The sequence below is a fragment of the Loxodonta africana genome, chromosome 27 (assembly GCF_030014295.1).
Source record: "Loxodonta africana isolate mLoxAfr1 chromosome 27, mLoxAfr1.hap2, whole genome shotgun sequence".
Taxonomy (NCBI): Eukaryota; Metazoa; Chordata; class Mammalia; order Proboscidea; family Elephantidae; genus Loxodonta; species Loxodonta africana.
In genome coordinates, this window is record NC_087368.1 from 9237579 (window position 1) to 9259266 (window position 21688).

Here is a 21688-nt window from a genome sequence, read left to right on the forward strand (position 1 = left end):
CTACCCTCCTCCCCATTTTCATGTAATATCTTCTTTAATTGAAAGAACAACTGAAAAACCATGGTTATTCAGACTTGGGTATTTGGCAAACATTTCTTTGAAAATGAACAAAATGAACTTGTTACTAATAAAATTGGAGCTTTCAGGCAAAAATTAGAATTTGGGGAAATCTGTATGGGCCACCTTGAGCTTGATAGCATTCTAGTAAAGACATTTGTGGTAATAATGATAGTAATAGTGATATTATATAATGAACTGTGTCAACATTTGGAAGAACTGAATAACTCAGTAAACCAACATTTTCCAGATGGCGTTATGAAATCACACGTAGGTAAAGATCCCATTCAAAGACCACGTTAGACAAATGGATTTTGTATGTGTGTGTGGTAAAATACGTATTACAAAACATTTGGCATTTCAACCATTTGTATGTGTACAATTCAGTGACATTTATTACATTCACCGTGCTGTGCAGTTGTCATCCCTATCCATTTCCAAATTTTTTTGTTATCATCCTTAACAGAAACTCCATACTCCTTAAGGAATAACTTTCCATTTTCCCCTCCCACCTGCCCTTAGTAAGCTCTAATAAACATGGATCTCTATGCATTTGCCTGTTCTAGGTATTTTATATAGGTGGGTCATACAATATTGTCCAGTAGTGTCTGACTTAGTTCACTCAGTATAATCTTTTCAAAGTTCATCCACGTTTTACCATGTATCAGAACTTCATATTTCTTCATGGCTGAATTACTGCATTGTATGGATTTCCCACATTTTATCCATTCATCTGTTGATGGATACTTAGGTTGTTTCCAATTTTTGGCAGTTGTTAATAATGCTTCCCCCACGTGTCTGTCATTTTGTCATAATGTGGGGGCTTGCATGTTGCTGTGATGCTGGAAGCTCTGCCACTGATATTCAGATACCAGCAGGGTCACCCATGGCAGACAGGTTTTAGTGGAGCTTCCAGACTGAGACAGACTAGGAAGAAGGACGTAGTGGTCTATTTCTGAAAAGAATTAGCCAGTGAAAACCTTATGGATAGCAGTGGAACATTGTCAGAGACTGTCCCAGAAGATGAGCTGCCTCCTCAGAGTAGAGTTAACTTGATGATGTGGATCGAGTCAAGCTTTTAGAACCTTCATTTCCTGATGTGGCACGACTCAAAATGAGAAGAAACAGCTGCGAACATCCATTAATTAATCGGAACCTGGAATGTACAAAGTATGAATCTAGGAAAACTGGAAATCATAAAAAACAAAATAGAACACATAAGCATCAATGTCCTAGGCATTAGTGAGCTGAAAAGGACTGGTATTGGCCATTTTGAATCAGATAGTCATATGGTCTGCTATGCCAGCAGCAACAACCTGAAGAGGAATAGCATTGCATTCATCATCAAAAAACATTTCAGGATCTATCCTGAAGTACAATGCTGTGGGTGATAGGATAATATCCATACGCCTGCAAGGAAGATCAGTTAACGTGACCTACTTTTCAAATTTACGCACCAACCACCAAGGTCAAAGACGAAGAAATTAAAGATTTTTTTACCAACTTCTGCAGTCTCCAATTGATTGAACATGCAATCAGGATGCATCGATAATTACTGGTGATTGGAATGCAAAAGGTGGAAACAAAGAAGGATTGGTTGTTGGAAAATATGGCCTCGGTGATAGAAACGATGCTGGAGATGGCAGGATAGAATTTTGCGAGACCAATGACTTTTTCATTGCAAGTATCTTTTTTGAATAACATAAGTGGCGATTATACACCCGGGCCTCGCAAGACGAAATACACAGGAATCAAATCAACTATATCTGTGTAAAGAGATGATGGAGAAGCTCACTATCATCAGTCAGAATAAGACCAGGAGCCGACTGCAGAACAGACCATCAACTGTTCATATATAAGTTCAAGTTGAAGCTGAAGAAAATAAGAACAAGTCCAAGAGAGCCAAAGTACAGGCTTGAATATATCCCACCTGAATTTAGAGACCATCTCAAGAATAGATTTGACACGTTGAACACTAATGAGCAGACAAGTTGTGGAATGACATCAAGGACATCATACGTGAAAAAAGCAAGAGGTCATTAAAACGACAAGAAAGAAAGAAAAGACCAAAATGGATGTCAAAAGAGACTCTGAAACTTGCTCTTGAACATCAGGTATCTAAAGCAAATGGAAGAAGTGATGAAGTAAAAGAGCCGAACAGAAGATTTCAAAGGGTGGTTCCAGAAGGCAAAGTAAAGTAACCTGGAGTTAGGAAACCAAAAGGGAAGAACATGCTGGATGTTTCTCAAGCTGAAAGATCTGAAGAAAAAATTCAAGCCTGGAGATGCAATATTGAAGGCTTCTACAAGGAAAATATTAGATGACACAGGAAGCGTCAAAAGACGATGGAAGGAATACACAGAGTCACTATACCAAAAAGAATTGGTCAACAGAACCGATGGTACTGAAGGAAGAGGTTCAAGCTGCACTGAAGGTATTGGCAGAAAAACAAGGCTCCAGGAATTGATGGACTACCAGTTGAGATGTTTCAACAAACAGATGCAGTGCTGCAAGTGCTCACTTGTCTATGCCAAGAAATTTTGGAAGACAGCTTCTTGACCAGCTAACTGGAAGAGATCGGTATTTGTGCTCCTTCTAAATAAAGGTGATCCAACTGAATGCAGAAATTATGCAACAGTATTATTAATATCACACGCAAGTAAAATTTTGCTGAAAATCATTTAGAATGAGCTGCAGCAGTATATCAACAGGGAAGTGCCAGAAATTCAAGCCAGATTCAGAAGACGAGGTGGAAAGAGGGATATCATTGCTGATGGCAGATGAATCTTGGTTGAAGTCAGAGATAACCAGAAAGATGTTTACCTCTGTTTTACATTCACTGAGCAGAGGCATTCGACTGTGTGGATTATGACAAATTATGGATGATTGCCAAGGATGGGAATTCCAGGACACTTAATTGTGCTCATGAGGAATCTGTACATAGATAAAGAGGCAGTCGTTGGAACTGAGCAAGGGGATACTGCGTTGTTCAAAGTCAGGAAAGGTGTGTGTCAGGGTTGTATGCTTTCACCATATTTATTCAATCTGTATGCTGAGGAAATAATCCAAAAAGATGGACCATATTAAGAAGAATGAGGCAACAGGATTAGAGGAAGACTCGTTAACAACCTGCAATATGCAAATGACAAAACCTTGCTTGCCGAAAGTGAAGAAGACTTGAAGCACTTATTGATGAAGATCAAAGACTACAGTCTTCAGTATGGATTATACCTCAACATAAAGAAAACAAAAATCCTCACAACTGGGCCAGTAAGCAGCATCATCATGAACAGAGAAACAATTGAAGTTGTCAAGGATTTCATTTTACTGGATCCATAATCAACACCCATGGAAGCAGCAGTCAGGAAATCAAAGGACACATTGAGTAAATCTGCTGCAAAAGACCTTTTTAAAGTGTTAAAAAGCAAAGATGTCACCTTGTAGACTAAGGTGGGCCTGACCCAAGCCATGGTATTTTAAATTGCATCTGCATGCGAAAGCTGAACAGTGAATAGGGAAGACTGAAGAAGAATCAATGCCTTTGAATTAATGGTGTTGGCGAAGAATGTTGAGTATACCATAGACTGCCAGAGGAAGAACAAATCTCTCAGGGAAGAAGTACAACCAGAGTTCTCCTTGGAAGCAAGGATGGCAAGACTTCTCTCATGCTTTGGATATGTTATCAGGAAGGATCAGTCCCTGGAGAAGGACATCACGCTTGGTAAGGTGGATGGAGGGTCGGTGAAAGAGAGGAAGACCCTCAACGAGGTGGATTGACACAGTGGCTGCAACAATGGGCTCAAACATAGCAACAATTGTTAGAATGGCACAGGACTACACAATTTTTCGTTCTGTTTTCCATAGGGTCACCATTAGTTGGAACCAACTCGATGGCATCTAACAACAACAACAACAATAATAATACTCCAGTGAACATTGGTAAGCAGGAAACTAAGACCCTGAGTCTTAGGCTGGGTGTTCTAGAGAAGCAAATCCAGTAAAGCGGATAAGTACATATAGAGAGAGATTTGTGTGAAGGAAATGGCTGATGTGGTCGTAGAGGCTGGAACATCCTAAATCCGTGGATTAGGCTGGAGACTTCTCATGAATCACATAGCGGCAGGGCTGGGGAACCCAAAATGGGCAGGCAAGACGGCAGGTAAGCTGCTAGCTCAAGTCCCAATAACTGGAGGTCAGACAAACAGGAGCCAGCTGCAGAGTCCAGAATGAGCAAAAGTCCATGACCCTTGCCAGAAAGTCTACCTATATTGGTTGCAGGCCACACCCCCAAGGAAACTCCCTTTCAACTGATTGGCTACTCACAGCAGATCCCATCATTGAGATGATTACGTTGTATCAGATCTTATCTTGGAAGTGATTACATCATTATACGACTGCCAAACCACTGAGAGTCACGGCCCAATCAATTTGAAACACAACCATAATGATCACACCCTGCTTTCAAGTCTTTTGGGTAGGTATATACCTAATAGTGCAACGGTGGAGTCATGTGGTAATTCTATGTTTAACTTTATGAGGAACCACCAAACTTTTCCACAGCAACTACACCATTTTACATTCCCACCAACAAGTGATTAGGGTTCCAATTTTTCCATATCCTTGCCAACACTTCTTATCTTCCATTTTTCTGGTAGTAGTTATCCTAGTGAGAGTGAAATGGTATTGTGGTTTTGATTTGCGTTTCCCTAATGATTAACGACGTGTCAAGCATGTTTTTTTCCCTTAAGTTAAAATATTTTTTTGTTTATTGTACTTTAGGTGAAGATTTACAGAGCGAACTAGTTTCTCATTTAACATTTAATACACATACTGTTCTGTGACATTGGTTGCCAACCCCACGACATGTCAACACTCTCCCCTTCTCAGTCTTGGGTTCCCCATTACCAGCTTTCCTGTCCCCTGCTGCCTTCTTGTCCTTGCCCCTAGGGTGGTGTGCCCTGTTAAGTCTCCTTTTTTTTTATGGGCTTGTTTAATCTTTGGCTGATGGGTGAACCTCAGGAATGATGACTTCATTACTGAGCTAAAAGTGTGTCTGCGGCCATACTCTAGGGGTTTCTCCAGTCTCTGTCAGGCCAATAAGTCTAGTCTTTTTTTGTGAGTTAGAATTTTGTTCTGCATTTCTCTCCAACTCTGTCTGGAACCGTCTGTTGTGATCCCTGTCAGAGCAGGTGGTGATGGTAGGCGGGTACCATCTAGTTGTGCTGGACTCAGTCTGGTGGAGGCTGTGGTAGTTGTGTTCCATTAGTTCTTTGAGTTAATCTTTCCCTTGTGTCTTTGGTTTCCTTTATTCTCCCTTGTGTTGAGCATCTTTTTATGTGCTTATTGACTGTATGTTCTTTAGAGAAATGTCTGTTCAAATCCTTTGCCCATTTTTAAATTTGGTGGTTTGTTTTTTGTTGTTTAGTTGTAGGGTTTTTTTGTTTTGTTTTGTTTTGTTTTAATATTCTGGGTACTAAACCCTTATCAGATACATGGTTCCTAAATATTTTCTCGGATTCTGTAGGTTGTTTCTTAACTTCCTTGATAAAATCCTTTGGAAGTTTTTACATTTGGAGAACTGGATTTATCTGTTTTATCTTTTGTTACTAATGCTTTTGGTGTTATATCTTAGAATCCGTTGTCGGAAACTGGATCCCAAAGCGTGTTTTATTCTTACATTTTAAGCTTTTAGTTCTGACGTTTAGATCATTGATCTATTTTGAGTTAATTTTCATACATGGTGTGAGGTATGGGTCCAATGTCATTCTTTTGCATTCTTTTTCTCAGCACCATTTATTAAAAACTATTCCCCAATTGAATGCAATTGGCACCTTGTAAAAAAATCAGTTGACCATAGAAAATGAATTTATTTCTGGACTCCCAATTCTGTTTAATTTGTTTATATCTTTGTTATTATACCAGCACCAAATTGTTTTGATTAGTGTAGCTTTATACTAGTTTTTGAAATAGAGAAGTTTGAGTCCTCTTTGTTGTTATTTTTCAGGGTTGCTTTGGCTATTCGGAGCCCCTCGCAGTTTCATATGAATTCAAGGATTGAGTTTCTCATTTCTGCCAAGAAACTGTTGGAATTTGTGTAAGGATTGCATTGAATCTGTTGATTGGTTTGAGTAGTATTGACATTTTAACAATATTAAGAACGTGGAATGTGTTTTCATTTATTTAGGTGTTTAATTTCTTTCAGCAATGTTTTATGGTGTTCAGTTAAAAGTCTTTGTCCTCCCTGGTTAAATTAATTCCTAGGTATTTTATTCTTTTAGATGTTTTTGTCTATGAAATAGTTTTCTTTTTTTCCTTGCCTCTTTAAAATAGTTTTTTTGTTGTTGCTGAGAGTATATGCAGCAAAATATATACCAATTCAACACTTGCTGTGTGTACAATTTAGTGACACTGATTACATTCTTTGAATTGTGTAAGCATTCTCACCCTCCTTTTCTGAGATAATCCTCCCCCATAAGCATAAACCCTAAGACTCCTACATAATCTTTTGAATCGTGTTGTCAGTTTGATCCCACATAAATAAGTCTTCAAAGAACATAATGCTCAAGGCTTTCTTTACTAGTTAAGCTAAAGTATTGTTTGGTTTTAAGAAGACTTCAGGGGATATTTTTGGTTTTAGGTTTAAAGGTTATCTTAGGGTAGTGATTTCAGAAGTTTGTCCATCCCCCATGGCTCCACAAAGTCTGGAGTCTCTGAGATTTGAAGTTGCGTTCTGCATTTTTCCCACTTTTGATCAGAATTCTTCTGTAGAATCTTGGATCAAAATGTTCAGTAGTGGTAGTCAGGCACCATCCAGTTCTTCTGGTCGCCTGGCAAATGAGAGAGTTGTTCATGGACGCAACTATCCACACATTCCATTTCCACCTCCTGTGCCTGACTCTCCTTCTTCTCTTTCTCCTGGCGAATAGTTACAAGTTGTTGTGCCTTGGATGGCAGATTGCAAGCTTTGAAGACCCCAGCCACTACACAGCAAACAGGAAGGTAGAACAAAAGCACTGAACACAGTATTAGGCCAGTTAACTTGGATGTCGCATGAAACCATGACCCTAAACTTCTGAACCAAGGAACCAAATCCCAGGAGGTATTTGGTTGTACAGAAGCAGCCTTAGCAGCTCCTCTCTTTTTGTCGTTTTTGTAAACATATCTGTTGCACAACTTTTGCCAGTTCAGCTTTTTACAGGTATGCACCTTAATGACAGCAGTTTCATTAATTGGCTGTGTAACCTTGACTTTAACGAATGTGATTTTTCCATCACCGTAACCCAAACCTTGGTTCCTTATAAGCAGTAACCCTCTTTTTTCCCCTGTTTCCTGCCCCAGTAGCCACTAAGGAACTTTGGTCTCTATGCTTTTGCCTCTTCTTATCTTTTTCTATAAGTGAGGTCATACAATATTTATCTTTTTATGATCGACTTGTTTCACTCAGCATAATGTCTTTAAGCTCCATCCATGTTAAAGCATGTATCAAGACTTCATTTCTCTTACTGACTGACTGGTATTCCATTGAATGTATGCACCACATTTTTGTTTATACATTCATCTGTTGATGGGCATTTAAGTTGTTTTGGCTGTTCTAAATAGTGCTGCAATAAACATTGGTGTACAAGTCTCTCTTTGAGTCTCTATTTTAAAGTCTTTGTGGTATATGCCTAGGGGTGGAATTGCTAGGTTATCTGATAGTGTTTTGAGGAACTGCTACATTGTTTTCCACAGTGGTCCTACCATTTTGCATTCCACCAGCAATGGGTAAAGGTTCCAATTTCCCCACATCTTTGCCCTGCCCATATTTGTTACTTTGGTTTTTTTTTTTAAGCCAACCTAAACAAACAAAAACCCGTTGCCTTTGAGTAGATTCCAACTCATTGCAGCCCTATAGGACAAAACAGAACTACCTCATAGGGTTTCCAAGGAGCAATTGGTGGATTCGATCTGCTGACCTTTTGGTCAGCAGCTGAGCTCTTAACCATTATGCCACCAACCTGACGGAAGTGAAATGCACCCTCACTGTGATTTTGATTTGCATCTCTTGATGACTAATGATGTTGAGTATCTTTTCATGCGTTTGTTGACCATTTGAATGTCTTTCTGGTGAAATGTCTATTCAAGACCTTTGCCCATTTTTTGATTGGGTTGTCTTTTTGTTGTTAGATTGTTGAGACTTTATATGTATTTTGGGTTTTAGATTCTTCTCAAATATATGGCTTCCGAAGATATTCTCCCAGTCGATAGCTTGCCTTTTCACTTTTTGGTAAAGTGTTTTGATGAACAGAAACCTTTAATTTTTATGAGGTCCCATTTATCTATTTTACCTTTTGCTGTTTGTGTTCTTGTTATTGTTTAGGTAATCCATTGTTCAAACTAGGCCCAACAGCATTGCCTCTGCATTTTCTTCTAACAATGTTATGGCTTTAGCTTTCACATTTAGGTTCTTACTCCATTTTGAATTTGTTTTTGTATATGGTGTGAGGCATGGATCCTGTTTCATTTTTCTGCATATGGAAATTCAATTTTCCTAACACCGTTCATAGAGGAGACTTTTCTTTCCATATCGAATGGAACTTAGTTCGCACCCTTATCCAAAATCAGTTGATCACAGATGTGTGGATTTATTTCTGGACCCTCAATTCTATCCCATTGATTTGTGTGTCTGTTGTTACACTAGTACCAGACCGTTTTGATTGCTGTAGCTGTATAATATGTTTTCTACTGGTCAAGTTTTGATGTCCTATGAAAGAAGAATATCCACAATCTGAAAAGGCTGTTTCCTATGAGTAGAGATTTTCTGCATGTTCTTGAATGAAGACGGTTTATTTCAACACATTAAATGAAGAAATGGCTATGAGACACCAACTTCTTTCTTTTCAGACATTAAAGAGTTTTTTAAAAATGTGAAACTGTGCTACTCTTCTCACAAAATTCTTTTGAAGGTAATTCTTTTCATAGAAAATTTATTTCTGTTAATAGGTAAAATTTTATTATGAAATGAATTTAAAAATAGTTTTAAAAAATTTTTAGTTTCAATTTGGAGTACAGTAAACATTAGCAGGTACAACCCACATGAGCAAACTTCTTTGAGGAACTCAGTAATCTGTACATGTGTAAGGGTTCTTTCTCTTAACCGTTTTTAAAGCAGATAGTCTCCTAAGAGTTGTCCCTCAGATCCTGTTGAACATCAGTTTGTGTCTCTTGTTAGGCTAGTCTGCCATAGATGAGGCGATTGAATTGGGCTTTGAAGGAAAGTTTTGGCCTTTCATTTAAGACTTGAGTATACTTTTAACGTATAAAATACATGACGGAATTTAAATTGATGGTTACATTTTGACTTCATATGGCTAAGGAAAGTGTTACCTGCAGAGCAAATGAGTAGATAATTATATCCGGAAGAAAAAGAAAAGAATTTCAGAAAATGATGAATAAAAAATACTGAACTGTGAACTGCAAATAATTGTGGAACAAGCGTTTTCTGAAACTGTTAGATTCTGGCTCATAGTGACCCTAAGCATTATCTTAATGGGAATCTTAATTAGACAAACAAGATTAGGTTTAGTAAACACCTTAAATGAAAGAGATTGCAAAGTATAAGTGGGGGTCCAATAGGAGTATTTTAATTACTGATAACACTACAGATTTACCCAACCATAAAGAAATAGAAGTAATAGTTTATTTGTTTCTATGAACTAACTCTGTGTTTGAGTAAATTGTTGGTAGGTACTATGAAAGTTAATTGTGGGGAACATTTATGAGAACCTTACTGAAGGTAATTTAGAGAAGAGACTTCACAGATTTTTTTTTTTTTATCTGTATAAAATTAATCAGGATTACCTTGACTTAAGGAGTCCTGATGGTGCAATGGTTAAGGACTCAGCTGCTAGCTAAAAGCAATGAACAATCTGACAAGGAAATTTAGAAAACAATTCCATTTTCAATGATATCTTAAATAATACAATACCAAGGAATTAATTTAACCAGGAAGGTGAAAACAGTGTATGCTGAAAACTGTAGAAAAACATCATTGAAAGAAATTAAAGAAGATCTGAATAAAGGGAAAGACCCTTCTTGGATTCGAAGGCTTAATATTGTTAAGATAGAAATACTACCCAAAGTGACCTAGAGATTCAACATGATTCCTATCAAAATGCCAATAGTCTTTATTGCAGAAGTAGAAAAGCCAATCCTCAAATTCATATCGAATTGCAAAAAGCCCCCAATAGCCAAAGCAATCTTGAAAAAGAACAACAAAGTAGGAGGACTCACACTTCTATTTCAAAATGCACTATAAAGCTATAGTAATCCAAACAGTCTGGTACCAGTATACAGATAGAGATATAGAGCAACAGGCTAGAATTGGGAGTCCAGAAATAAACGCATGTATCTGTGGGTGCCAAGTCCCTTCAGTGGGGGAAAAAGCAGTCTCTTTAACAAAGATGCTAGGACCGTTGGATCTCTCTATGCACAAGATTGAAGTTTGACTCATATCTCATACCATATATAAAGATTAAACCAAAATGGATCAATGACTAAGTGTAAAAACTAAAACCATGAAACTCTTAGAATAGGGATAATGCTTCAGGACCTAGTTTTTGACAGTGGATTCTTACATATGACACCAAAAGCATGAACACTCAAAGATAAAATAAATAAATTGGACTTCATCAAAATTAAAAGCTTCTGTGCATCAGAGAAATTTATCAAGGAAGTGAAGAAACAACCTACAGAATGGGAGAAAATACTTGGGAAGCATGTAATATCCAGAATATATATTAAGGCACAGTGGTTAAGAGCTAAGGCTGCTAACCAAAAGGCCGGCCGTTCGAATCCACCACTTACTGTTTGGAAACCCTGTGGGGCAGTTCTACTTTGTCCTATAGAATCGCTATCAGTCATAATCAACTTGATGGCAGCGGGTTTGGGTTTTATCTGTGGTGACTCAGTGGTAAAATTCTCAACCTCGATGTGGGAGACCCCTGTCTCTCAGTGGAGATTTGCTGAATATGATGCCGAATAGGTTTCCGTGGAGCTTCCAGACTAAGATGAACTAAGAAGAAAGGCCGGTGGCAATCTTCTTCTGAAAAATCAGCTAATGAAAACCCCATGGATCACATCGGTCCATTCTGCAGCCGATCATGTGAGTGGTGTAGGACTAGGCAGTATTTTATTCCGTTGTGCATGGGGTCTCCATGAATCAGAGGCGGACTCAACAACAGCTGACAGCAAGAACAACAGCAACAACTCAACAACAAAAAGACGAACAACTCAGTTAAAAAATGGGCAAAGGACTTGACTAGACATTTCATCAAAGAACTATCCAAATGGGCAATAAGCATATGAAAAGATGCTCAAAGGCCATTAGTCATGGTTGTTAGTGGCCATTGAGTCAAGTTGCTAGCATTCCACCCTGACTTACGGAGACCTCATCCGCAGCAGAATGAAATGCTGCCTGGTCTTGTGCCGTCCCGCCCCCATGATGAGTTGCAGATCGGCAGGCTTTTCTTCCTAGTCCGTCTTAGTCGGGAAGCTCCACTGAAACGTATTCAGCATCACAGCAACACACAAGCCTCCGCTGACAGACAGGCGGTAGCTGCACATGAGGTGCATTGGCCTGGAATCAAACCTGCATCTCCTGCATGGAGGGCAAGAATTCTACCCCTGAACCGCCACTGCCCCCTTATAATGTTTCATGGCATCTTCAGATTTTGTGTGCTTGAAATCAAATTTATCGTCTTCCTTTCCCTGAAAATTCTGTTACTCTCTGTGTTTGCCTCGTTGGTGAACGGTGCTATCATCTGCTCAGTTCCAGAAGTCATAAATTTAAAAGGCGTTCTTAACTCCTCCTTCCATTGCCCTCCCATAGTCACTTGATTACTAAGTTCTGTTAATTCTGTCTTAATATCCTAGAAATCGTTCCTCTGCTTTCATCCCTTCTGCTATGGTTCAGGTTCTTATTTGAACCATTGACTACTGCATCAGCCTCTTAATTGCCTTTCTGGACTTTAGGCTGACTCTTTGTTCTTTCTTGTTAGTGTATTCAATTCTTAATATTTCTGAGATACAAATTTGAAGAGTCAAACCCATGGTTAAAATTTTTGATTATTGGCCATCACCTTCATGATAATAGTGGCATTAAATATAGCTAAGTGCATAACTTATTGTGGTGCAGTGAATAAATATGGCCCTTGTAGCATGGTCTTTGTAACTCCTACCAAATGACTGGGTGAGACTATGCGAATGAGGTGCTTGTGGCCCACCAAAGGGATTGGCAAGTTTGCTAATAATATAAATCAGGCGCATGGCACCTTGTGGGGGTACAACCATGCAGATAGGTGTATGCAGCCCTAATGAGGGGATTGGTCAGTTTTTCCATCTGACTAGGCTTAAAATGAGCCATCCCGGAGGTGGGAAGAGAGGATTTCAACACCACCAGGAAAGAAGAGTCAAGAGTGGAGTGCATCCTTTGGACCCGGGATCCTTGTGCTGAGATCCTCCTAGATTCAGGAGACAGCTGTGACACCAGAGATGGTGAGAAACAGCCTCAGAGAAATGGTGGCAGCAGAGGCAGCAGAATCAGGAGACTGGCAGGAGACGGCGAAGTGGGCTTCCCAAGCCACAGAGCAAGAGAGTTGAGCACCTTTGGACTGGAGGCTTACTGGCAGAGTGGGGTGCCTCCGGTTACTTATCGGCAGAGCTAAAAGAGCTTTGTAACACTTACCTGAATAGGGCAGAGGCCAAGGGGCCAGAGAAAGATGTGCCTGCAAAGACACTGAGAAGAGGCTGTCCTGATCAAAGAACTGTATCCTGAGCATTCCTGAACCTGAATTGTAACCTGTTACTTCCCTAATAAACTCCATAATTATGAATATTGTCTGTGAGTTCTTTGTGGTCATTGCAACAAATTATTAAACCCAGCAGAGGAGTAGAGAGTGCCGTGGGAGGGACAGTTGGTGTCATAATTGGTAAAAAGGTTGAAAGGTGGAGGCATGTCTGATTCCTGCCTTGTAAGAACCAGCGTGGGCTGTTGATTTTGATTCTCCTTTTCATATGTGAAGTTAGACGAGGTCAGATGCCCCGCATGCCATTTTTACACTTGTCTTGTCTGATTTTATTCTTTGAACAGTCCTTTGCTACTTTCCTGGTTGCACAGATGAGGAAATTGAGACCTAGATTTAAACCCAGGACTGTCTGCTTTTAGTTTATGCTCTTAGGCACTTTCTTATGCTACTTATGTAGGACATTCCAGACCCCTTGTGTTGTGGCTCTTACCCACTTGTCTAGTGTCTACTTGACACTTTTTAAGGTAACTTCCTTGAGAGCAGAGATCATATCCCACACCAAGCATTTTCTTAAAACATAGTTCCACTACCCACTGCCGTCGAGTCGATTCCGACTCATAGTGACCCTGTAGGACAGAGTAGAACTGCCCCATCGAGTTTACAAGGAAACATAGTAGGCACTTGGTAAATGTTTGTTGAATGAGTGTTAAGCAGTGGTGAATAACAGGGGACAGTGAGACTAGCCCAGTGTAGAAAGACATGAAAGAGACATCTGAAGAAAAGGATTCCTCTGGCTGGCCATGCTCATAAACGGTCAGCCTTTGGGTTAAAGCAAAATGGTGAGAGGTAACCAAATGAGGGAAATGAAATCCAGAAGGAGTGATTAAAAGAGAGAAACTCTCAGTTTTTGACTTGAATGAATTGTGTCCTAGGGTTGTAAGAACCTGAAAATGAAGCCTCTAAAACCCTTTTATGTTTTTAGGACTTGTGGAATTAAAGAGAGAGATGCCTGAAAACTAGAGACAGAGAAGTATATTTTTCAGAAAGGGGAAGAAGGAAGACTATAGAGCTTGCTATGGCCCTCAGGTGAGAATCTAGAATAAATTACTTAAAGGAGAAATTGTTTCCAGGAGAGGTGAAGCACTAGTCATTAGGATACAGCCTGAATTCATTAAGAAATAAACAAAACAGCGGAGCCTTCTTTTTGCACATGGAGCCTGTTGTTTTCCGTCCATTGGATGAGATATAAGGTTTACTCATCAAAAGCACAGGTGGCACAGATCATGGGAGGGAGAGAGTGTTAGCTAGGATGGGCTAGATTCTGCTGTAGTAATAACCTCAAATTTTGGTGCTTAAAAACAAAAGAGATTTATTTTTTAAATAATATATTTTTGGTGATTCCAATTCAACAGGTTTCACACATATTACTTAATGACATTGGTTACATTCTTTTTTTTCCCCCCCTATTATTGCATAGAGTATAGTTGTTTTTACAAAAGTAGAATGACTATAACAGCACCGATCTACCATGCCTGATATGGTCAGTGTGCCCCATCCATACTTCTTGGGACCACAATAACATTTTTTAAATTTTATGTTGTTGAGAATATATACAGCAAAACATACACCCATTCACCACAATTCAGTAACATTGATGACATTCTTCAAGTTATGTAACTCTTCTCACTCTCCTTTTCATTTCTGAGTTGTTCCTCCCACATTAACATAAACTCAATGCCCCCTAAAGTTCCTATCTAATCTTTTGAGTTGCTGTTGTTACTTTGATCCCATATAGTCCTTCAAAGAGCACAATGCTCAAAGCAGACATTTTTTACTAGTTAAGCTAGACTATTGTTTAGTTTTAGGAAGACTTCAGGAGATTTTTTTTGGTTTAAGGTTTAAAGATTATCTCGGAGCATTAGTTTCAGGGATTTCATTCAGCCTCCATGGCTCCAGAAAGTCTGGATTCCATGAGAATTTTAAACTCTTTTCTGCATTTTAAATTTTGAATTCTTTGCTGCTAACCAAAAGGTCTGTGGTTCAAATCTACCAGGTGGTCCTTGGAAACCATATGGGGCAGTTCTACTCTGTCCTATAGGGTCACTATGAGTCGGAATCAACTCAACGGTAACTTTTTTTTTCCTGCATTTACCCTGTTTTGATCAGGATTCTTCTATAGATTTTTTGCTCAAAATGTTTGGTCATAGTAGCTGGGTACCATCCAGTTCTTATGGTCTCATGGCAACCAAAAAAAAAAAAAACCCTGATGCCCTCAAGTCTATTCTGACTGATAGCAACCCTGTAGGACAGAGTAGAACTGCCTCATAGGGTTTCCAAGGAGTGGCTGGTAGATTTCAACTGCCAACCTTTTTGGTTAGCAGCTGAGCTCTTTACCACTGCCCCACCAGTTATTCATGGAGGCAGTTAGCAACACATTCCATATCTCCTCCTGTTCCTTATTCTCCTTCTTCCTCTGTTGCTCCAGGCGAATAGAGACCAATTGTTGTGCCTTGGATGACCACTTGCAAGCTTTTAAGAACCCAGGCACAATGCAAGGAACCAGGAGGTAGAAAAGAAGCACTAAACATGTTATTAGGCCAAGTAACGGGGATGTCGTGTGAAACTGCGACTCATGATGACCCAGTATATGCAGAGTAAAACTGTTCTCCACAGGGTTTTCAAGACTGTGGCCTTTCTGAAGCAGATCACCAGGCCTATCTTTCAAGGTACCTCTGAGTGGGTTTGAACTGCCAGTCTTTCAGTTAGCAGTCAAGCACTTAATCGTTTGCACCACCCAGGGACTCCTGAGACATCGTACCCACTGTTTTTAATGACCTCAGGAGATGGTGAATTTTATCTCTCTGGGTAATCTCTCTGGCATTAACCAGAGTTTTTTTTTTTTTTTCTTTAGCTTTAAGGCCGCACAACCCACCAGACATTGGGCCACCTCACAGGAAACTGATCAAGAGAACAGGAAACATTCAAAGAGAGTTTTCTTTCTTGGTGTTTCAGGAGAACTAGAAAGAGTCACAGCCTTTCCTTAATGTTGATGTATTTATTGAGGAGGAAAGAAATTATGTAACAGGGAAGTGCGGGGCACTGTTTGAGAACTTGGTCTTACCTGGCTAGTTATGGAACATTCTTATGCCTTGTTTAAGGATTTCTTTTTTATTTTTCAGGATTTGTTTTCAGGAAGGCAGGAGGAAAGGAAGACATCTCAGGATCCCATTTCAAGGGTCCTTTGGCTACATTTCCACTGTCAGAACATTTTCTCCAAGAGTCCTGGGCCAGACACCTGGATTTCCAGATGGGTTTTGTAGTCAAGGAGATTTTAGAGAGGGGAGGTATTTCAGTTATGTAGAAAAGTTCAGTTATCTAAAGAATTTATTTTATAAAATACCACAAATCTTTGTGACCTAAAACAACAGCAATTTTTACTTTTCATGATTTTGTGGACTGACTGGTATCAACTGAGTGGTTTTGTTCCACATGGTGTAGCTGAGGTCACTCATGGGCTACATTTAGCTGGAAGCCCGGCTGGACTAGGACATCTAAGATGGCCTCTCATCCTCTAATACCTCTCACCATTTGTTAATGTAGCCCAAGTTTCTTCATACCATGGCATTTAGCTTCCAAGAAGGAATATTTCAAGAGGACAAGCCCCAATATGCAAGCACTAATCAAGCCTCTGCTGGCATCATTTTGCTAATGTCTCATTGGCCAAAGCAAGTCACATGATCAAGTCTGGAGTCAGAGTGGGAGGGGACTACACAAGGGTGCAAACACCAGGAGGTTTTGTTCACTGGAGGCCACCACTATAATGATTTACCACAAGTGAGCAGGGCAGTTTTGCACACTGGATCCTCAGTTGTCAGTGCTTAGGTATGGATGCATAACCTAAGATCTGGTCCTTGACTTTGCAGTTGCAGAAACTCTATGTGATTAGGAGTTCGTGCTTAGCCCCATGTGTTTATCTGAAATTGCTTCTCATCATCACTCGAAGACGTGAATTTAGGCTGTCATAGTTTTATCTCAAGATTCTGTCGTCTAGGCCACAGATGGTTGAACCAGAGTGGACACCCGACCTATGACTCTGTTGGCTGAGCGGACGCAATTGGACTTTCTCTTAAGACTCTGGAATGGGAATACTGAGAGACTAAGATATAAACTGGTGAAGAGATTATAGAAAATCTCATAGATAGTCTAAAACGAGTTCAGAAATGTATCTAAACTCCTGAGATGACTAGAAAATGAGACTGCTAAACCATAGTTTAAGTGGTTAAGCGCTATGGCTGCCAACCAAAAGGTTGGCTGTTCGAATCCGCCAGGTGCTCCTTGGAAACTCTATGGGGTAGTTCTACTCTGTCCTCTAGGGTCGCTATGAGTCGGAATCGACTCAGCAACAGTGGTTTTAAACCATAGTTATTAAGAGATTGGCTGCTAACCAAAAGGTTGGCAGTTTGAATCTACCAGCTGCTTCTTGGAAGCCCTGTGGGCAGTTCTACTTTGTCCTATAGGGTCGCTATGAGTTGGAATCAACTTGATGGGAACAGGTATTCACTAGTGGATATATGTTTCTGCTGATTCTCTTATGCTCCATGACAATATCTAGCTGCAAGGGAGGCTGGGAAATGTCATCTCTAGCTGAGTAGCCATGCACCCAACTACTATGGAAGAAGGGGAAAGTGTATTTCAGTGAAGACTTAGCTGCTGCCTCCTTCCCCCCACCCCCTCCCCACACAGCATAGTGTTCAATTCCTGGTTACCTTTCAGGAGGGAGAAAGACAAGAGTGTATTTACAGGGAGTAAACAGGATGATGAAGGCCTTAAAATCAGGCCATAAACAGATTGGTTGAAAACTTGGGGATCATTGTATTGAATATTTAGGAAACGAAATGGCTGCTTTTGAATGTTTTACGTGCAAAAAGAGATAAATGTTATTCTGTAAAGGCTCCAGGAGTAAATATAATAAGAGGAGTTTGTTTTTTTTTTAACCAGTAACCAGTTGCCATCAAGTCAGTTCTTAACTCATGGCTCAGAGAAATGTATTTATGTTCATTATAAGAAAAGAAGATTCTAGCAGAGTTGTCCAGAATGATTTACACCTCAGGTACATTGTGAACTAGAAGAAGAGACCAAAAAAAAAAAAAAAATTTTTTTTATTGAGTACCTATTATGTGCTCAACACTATTGAGGCACTTTCACAGATTTGTTGCTTCCAACTCTGAGAGTCTGTTGCAGCTCCACGTACTTTTCTCCAAACCTTATTTTTCGTGACTTACTGACAAGCCTGCAAAGAGCATATATGAGTTAAATTTGTGGGGTAGAGCATCCTAGGAGTAAACCCTGGAGGGTGTTGTGTATGTTCAAGTTGTGAGTTCTGTGGTAGATGGAGAAGTTGGCCAGGGTGCGGAAAGAAGGAAGCATATCACTTAGTTATTTTCTGATTCTCAGCAGTAACCTGAGATCTTCCAGAAGGGGTTATATACTCCTGACCTGCATAGCTTTGTGGCGGCCCTCCTGTCTGCCGTATTACCACACTGCCAAGAAGTATGAGATGGCTGCTTTGAAAGCTCTGTCCAATGTACGAATGTCCGGTGTCTTCCATATAGCTCCTGTGGGTACTAGTGGGAGACAAGATGCCTTTCTTGATATGAGTTCCTGGTTGTTTACTGGAGTCAACAAGACTGTTTTGTCATTCCTTGTACTTCTGGATCCAAAGATCTAAGAGAACAGAGGGGCCCCCAAATCTGCAATTCACATAAACAAAGTGACAGAGTGACAGGAAATGGGCCAGGGCACAGAAACGAAGACATTCCCCAGAACGATGGGGCAGGGTATCAGAATCTAGCCCACAAACTTCTTTAAAGTTGTCTCTCAGAAGCAACCAGATGAAATGAGCCCCAGAGATATGCGTCGAACATCCACCTGTGACCGCTGTGTGACCTTTCACCAGGGGCAGTGAAGGGCTGCAGCCGCAGCTGGGGAATCGAACTCAGAGTGAGAGACTGCGCAGGCATGACACCCCATAAGTCCTACTATGAATTCCAGAGGCCTGTGGGACAGGAGCCATCTTAGAAAGCAGCTGCGCGTGCACCTTCGGTAGCCTATCCCCACCCAAAACTGGCTAGTTACCGGAAAACCCCGCCTGTGCCTCTGAATAAACATGAATCTTTTTCACACTCAAGTATTTAAAAGCCCGTGCAAGTCCTTCGTTCTGTGAGACGGGCGGTAAGCATTGCCTAGGCCTTCCTTACCTCTGCTTGCAAGCCTCTTCAGTAAAGCTTTGCTGGTGTGCCTTACCTGCTCATTCTTGACCAGTGAGAGGCAAGAACCTTATTTAATTAAAGGCATAGAGACTCTGGCAACAGTTCTGAATCTCCTCAATATTTCTGCTTGTTTCTCTTTAATTGAACACTCACCTCAGTCAATCCTAAGCTCTAATGTTATGCTGGTCTACCAGTGTGGACACTGAAGTGACAAAGTTTTAGGAAGAGACCCTAAAACTTTAAACCTCCTTGAAGCTTGTGATAAACTTTAGTGTTTATGTGCCCGCAAGTAAGAATTGCCACACTTCGCTGGGAAGTTGGAGGAGAGCTAAGAGATTGAAGTAGAAATGTATTTGGACATAAAAATATTTTAGTCAAGCTGTGAAGAAGCAGCACAGGGGATGATTTGAGGCCCCTGGAGCCATCAAGTAGCATGATTGGCAATACCGTCTGGAGAACAAGGGTGTTCTGTGTGAACAGTTTCTCACACTTACCCACACTCCACCTTCCAGCCCTGTCTCTGTGTCTTTTAAATCTAGTGCCTCAGATTTAGTCAGATGATAATAGACACTTGTCATGCCTGAGTGAAAGGTTCCAAAGGGAGGTTGGAAGGCTCTTATAACCCTGAGGAAGAAAGGATGTTTACAGTCCAGTTGAACCTATCCACCTAAAGAGCTTTAGTCAGCTTCCTCCCAGTTCGCCTAGTGGAAAGCGCACTTCATCACAGCAGGTGACAATTTTTTCCCAAAGAAACACAGAAGGTAGACTCAAATGAGAAAGGCATATTCTTTCAATTGACTTCCTAAGGCGCTCTAAGCTTTTGTCTTTAGCCTACTTGTAATAAGTGCCATCAAATTAGCCAAGAATGACTCTATCTGAGCATCCAGGAGTAGGGGCCTGTCTAGAAAAATTAGTGCCTATGGTAATTAGTTTTAAATTGCTGAATGATCTCACAGCTGACAATGGAAACTTCAATGGCCAATAGAAACTGCTCATTAGAGCCCTTCCTCAAGCAGTACTCAGGGTACACGTCCTACTTGCGATACCTTAGGTACACCTCTGTCAAGAGGAGTGAAACCAAAGAGAGTGTGGGTGGGTACGATGTCATTTCTCCTCATAAGGATTATTTCCTTGTTCTAGATTGCAAAAAGTGAAATTATGTTAAAAGATATGAACATTGTGAAGGACCTTGATACGTGTTGCCGAACTGCCTTCTTGAAAAGTAGTACCAGATCATGACACTGAACTCAAGTTCCTTATAGACCCACTGCTGTCTTTGGACAATTTCTCATAGAAATACACAACGCTAAGGTACTAGGTATAGTACCTTAGTGTTGTGTATTTCTAAAGCTAACAGCTGTACTATATTCCTGAATCTTACTACCAGCTCCCATTCTTACAATTTAACCATAACATTGATAACTTTTTTTTTTTTATTGATAACTTAGAACTCTTTGCCCTACTCACTCTAGGGACTGAGTGTACTTGAAAAATTAATTTTAGAGTAAGTCCTTATATGTAAAGCTCCCATTCCAGGATTATATGCACCTGAATATATACCCACTACACTAGGCATACTCTTGACATGAGCTTGGCACATCACCTGGCAGCATTTTGTTGGAGAATATAAAGACATGTTCCTAAGGAATCTCAGGGTGCCTCCTACACACACTTTTAAAAATGTGCTTGTCGTTAAAGTATTTGCACTGTGTGTAGTCCCTTGATGCAGAAATAGACAAAGGAAAAAGGGAGAGAGACTTTGTAACTGTTATTCATTGCTGTATTTCAACACCAAAAACAATGCCTGGCACATAGTAGAAGCTCAATAAATATTTGTTAAATGACTGAGTGAAATTTTCCTTCTTTTGTTGAGAAGTTGTCTCATAGGGCATTTGTTTGGGTGGTCTAAGGGTCATAAAAAGGATGCCTTTTGGGGTTTCTTCCTCATCCACTTTTCAGGGAATCAGGCATCCATTTGATACCAGCTGTGCAGTCCCAGGAACCTTGTTTATATAATATGATGTAGCCTTGCTATAGATGATTGGCTCAGATATACTTTCTCTTATTTTGGAATTGCACTAAGAGATTTCTATTTGTGACTGTACTGGTCTTTGGAAAGACCTCTCAGGAAGTGGGAGTGAAGTCATGGTCTCTTCTAGGTGGAGATGGAGAGCCGAGAAAGGCCATTTGCAGAAAGAGACAACAGAAGGGAGTAAAGGAGAAGTACAGTAAAAATGAGCTTAGATTCCACTGTGTACCCGCTAGAATTGCTCAAATGAGGACAGACAATACCAAGTGTTGGTAAAAATATGGAGCAACTGGAACTCACTGCTGGTTGAAATGTAAAATGGTACAACTACTTTGGAAAACAGCAGCAGTTTCTTACAAACGCACACTTGCCATGTAACGCAGAAACCCTACTCCATGTATATTCACAACATACAGATTTCATCCAAGATATATGTGCTGGAATGTTTCCTGAAGCACCATTTTAAATAGTCCCAAATGGGAAACAACTCAAATGCCCAACATTAGCAGCCTGAATAACTAAATTGTGGTATATTCACAGAACGGAAT

General features: G+C 40.1%; 1 long non-coding RNA gene across 2 annotated transcripts in view; it reads left to right on the forward strand.

Annotated features, from left to right (window-relative positions):
* The window catches only part of LOC104847293 (uncharacterized), a 42390-nt gene extending 21425 nt beyond the window's left edge, over nt 1-20965 (forward strand). Inside the window, exons 5-7 of one of the 2 annotated variants that reach the window (XR_010319547.1) lie at nt 6062-6151; nt 13825-13928; nt 16022-20965. This is a non-coding gene — a long non-coding RNA (uncharacterized LOC104847293). The remainder of the gene's footprint in view (nt 1-6061; nt 6152-13824; nt 13929-16021) is intronic. The other variant, XR_010319546.1, reaches the window with a different exon arrangement.
* Nucleotides 20966-21688: the final 723 nt, after the last annotated feature.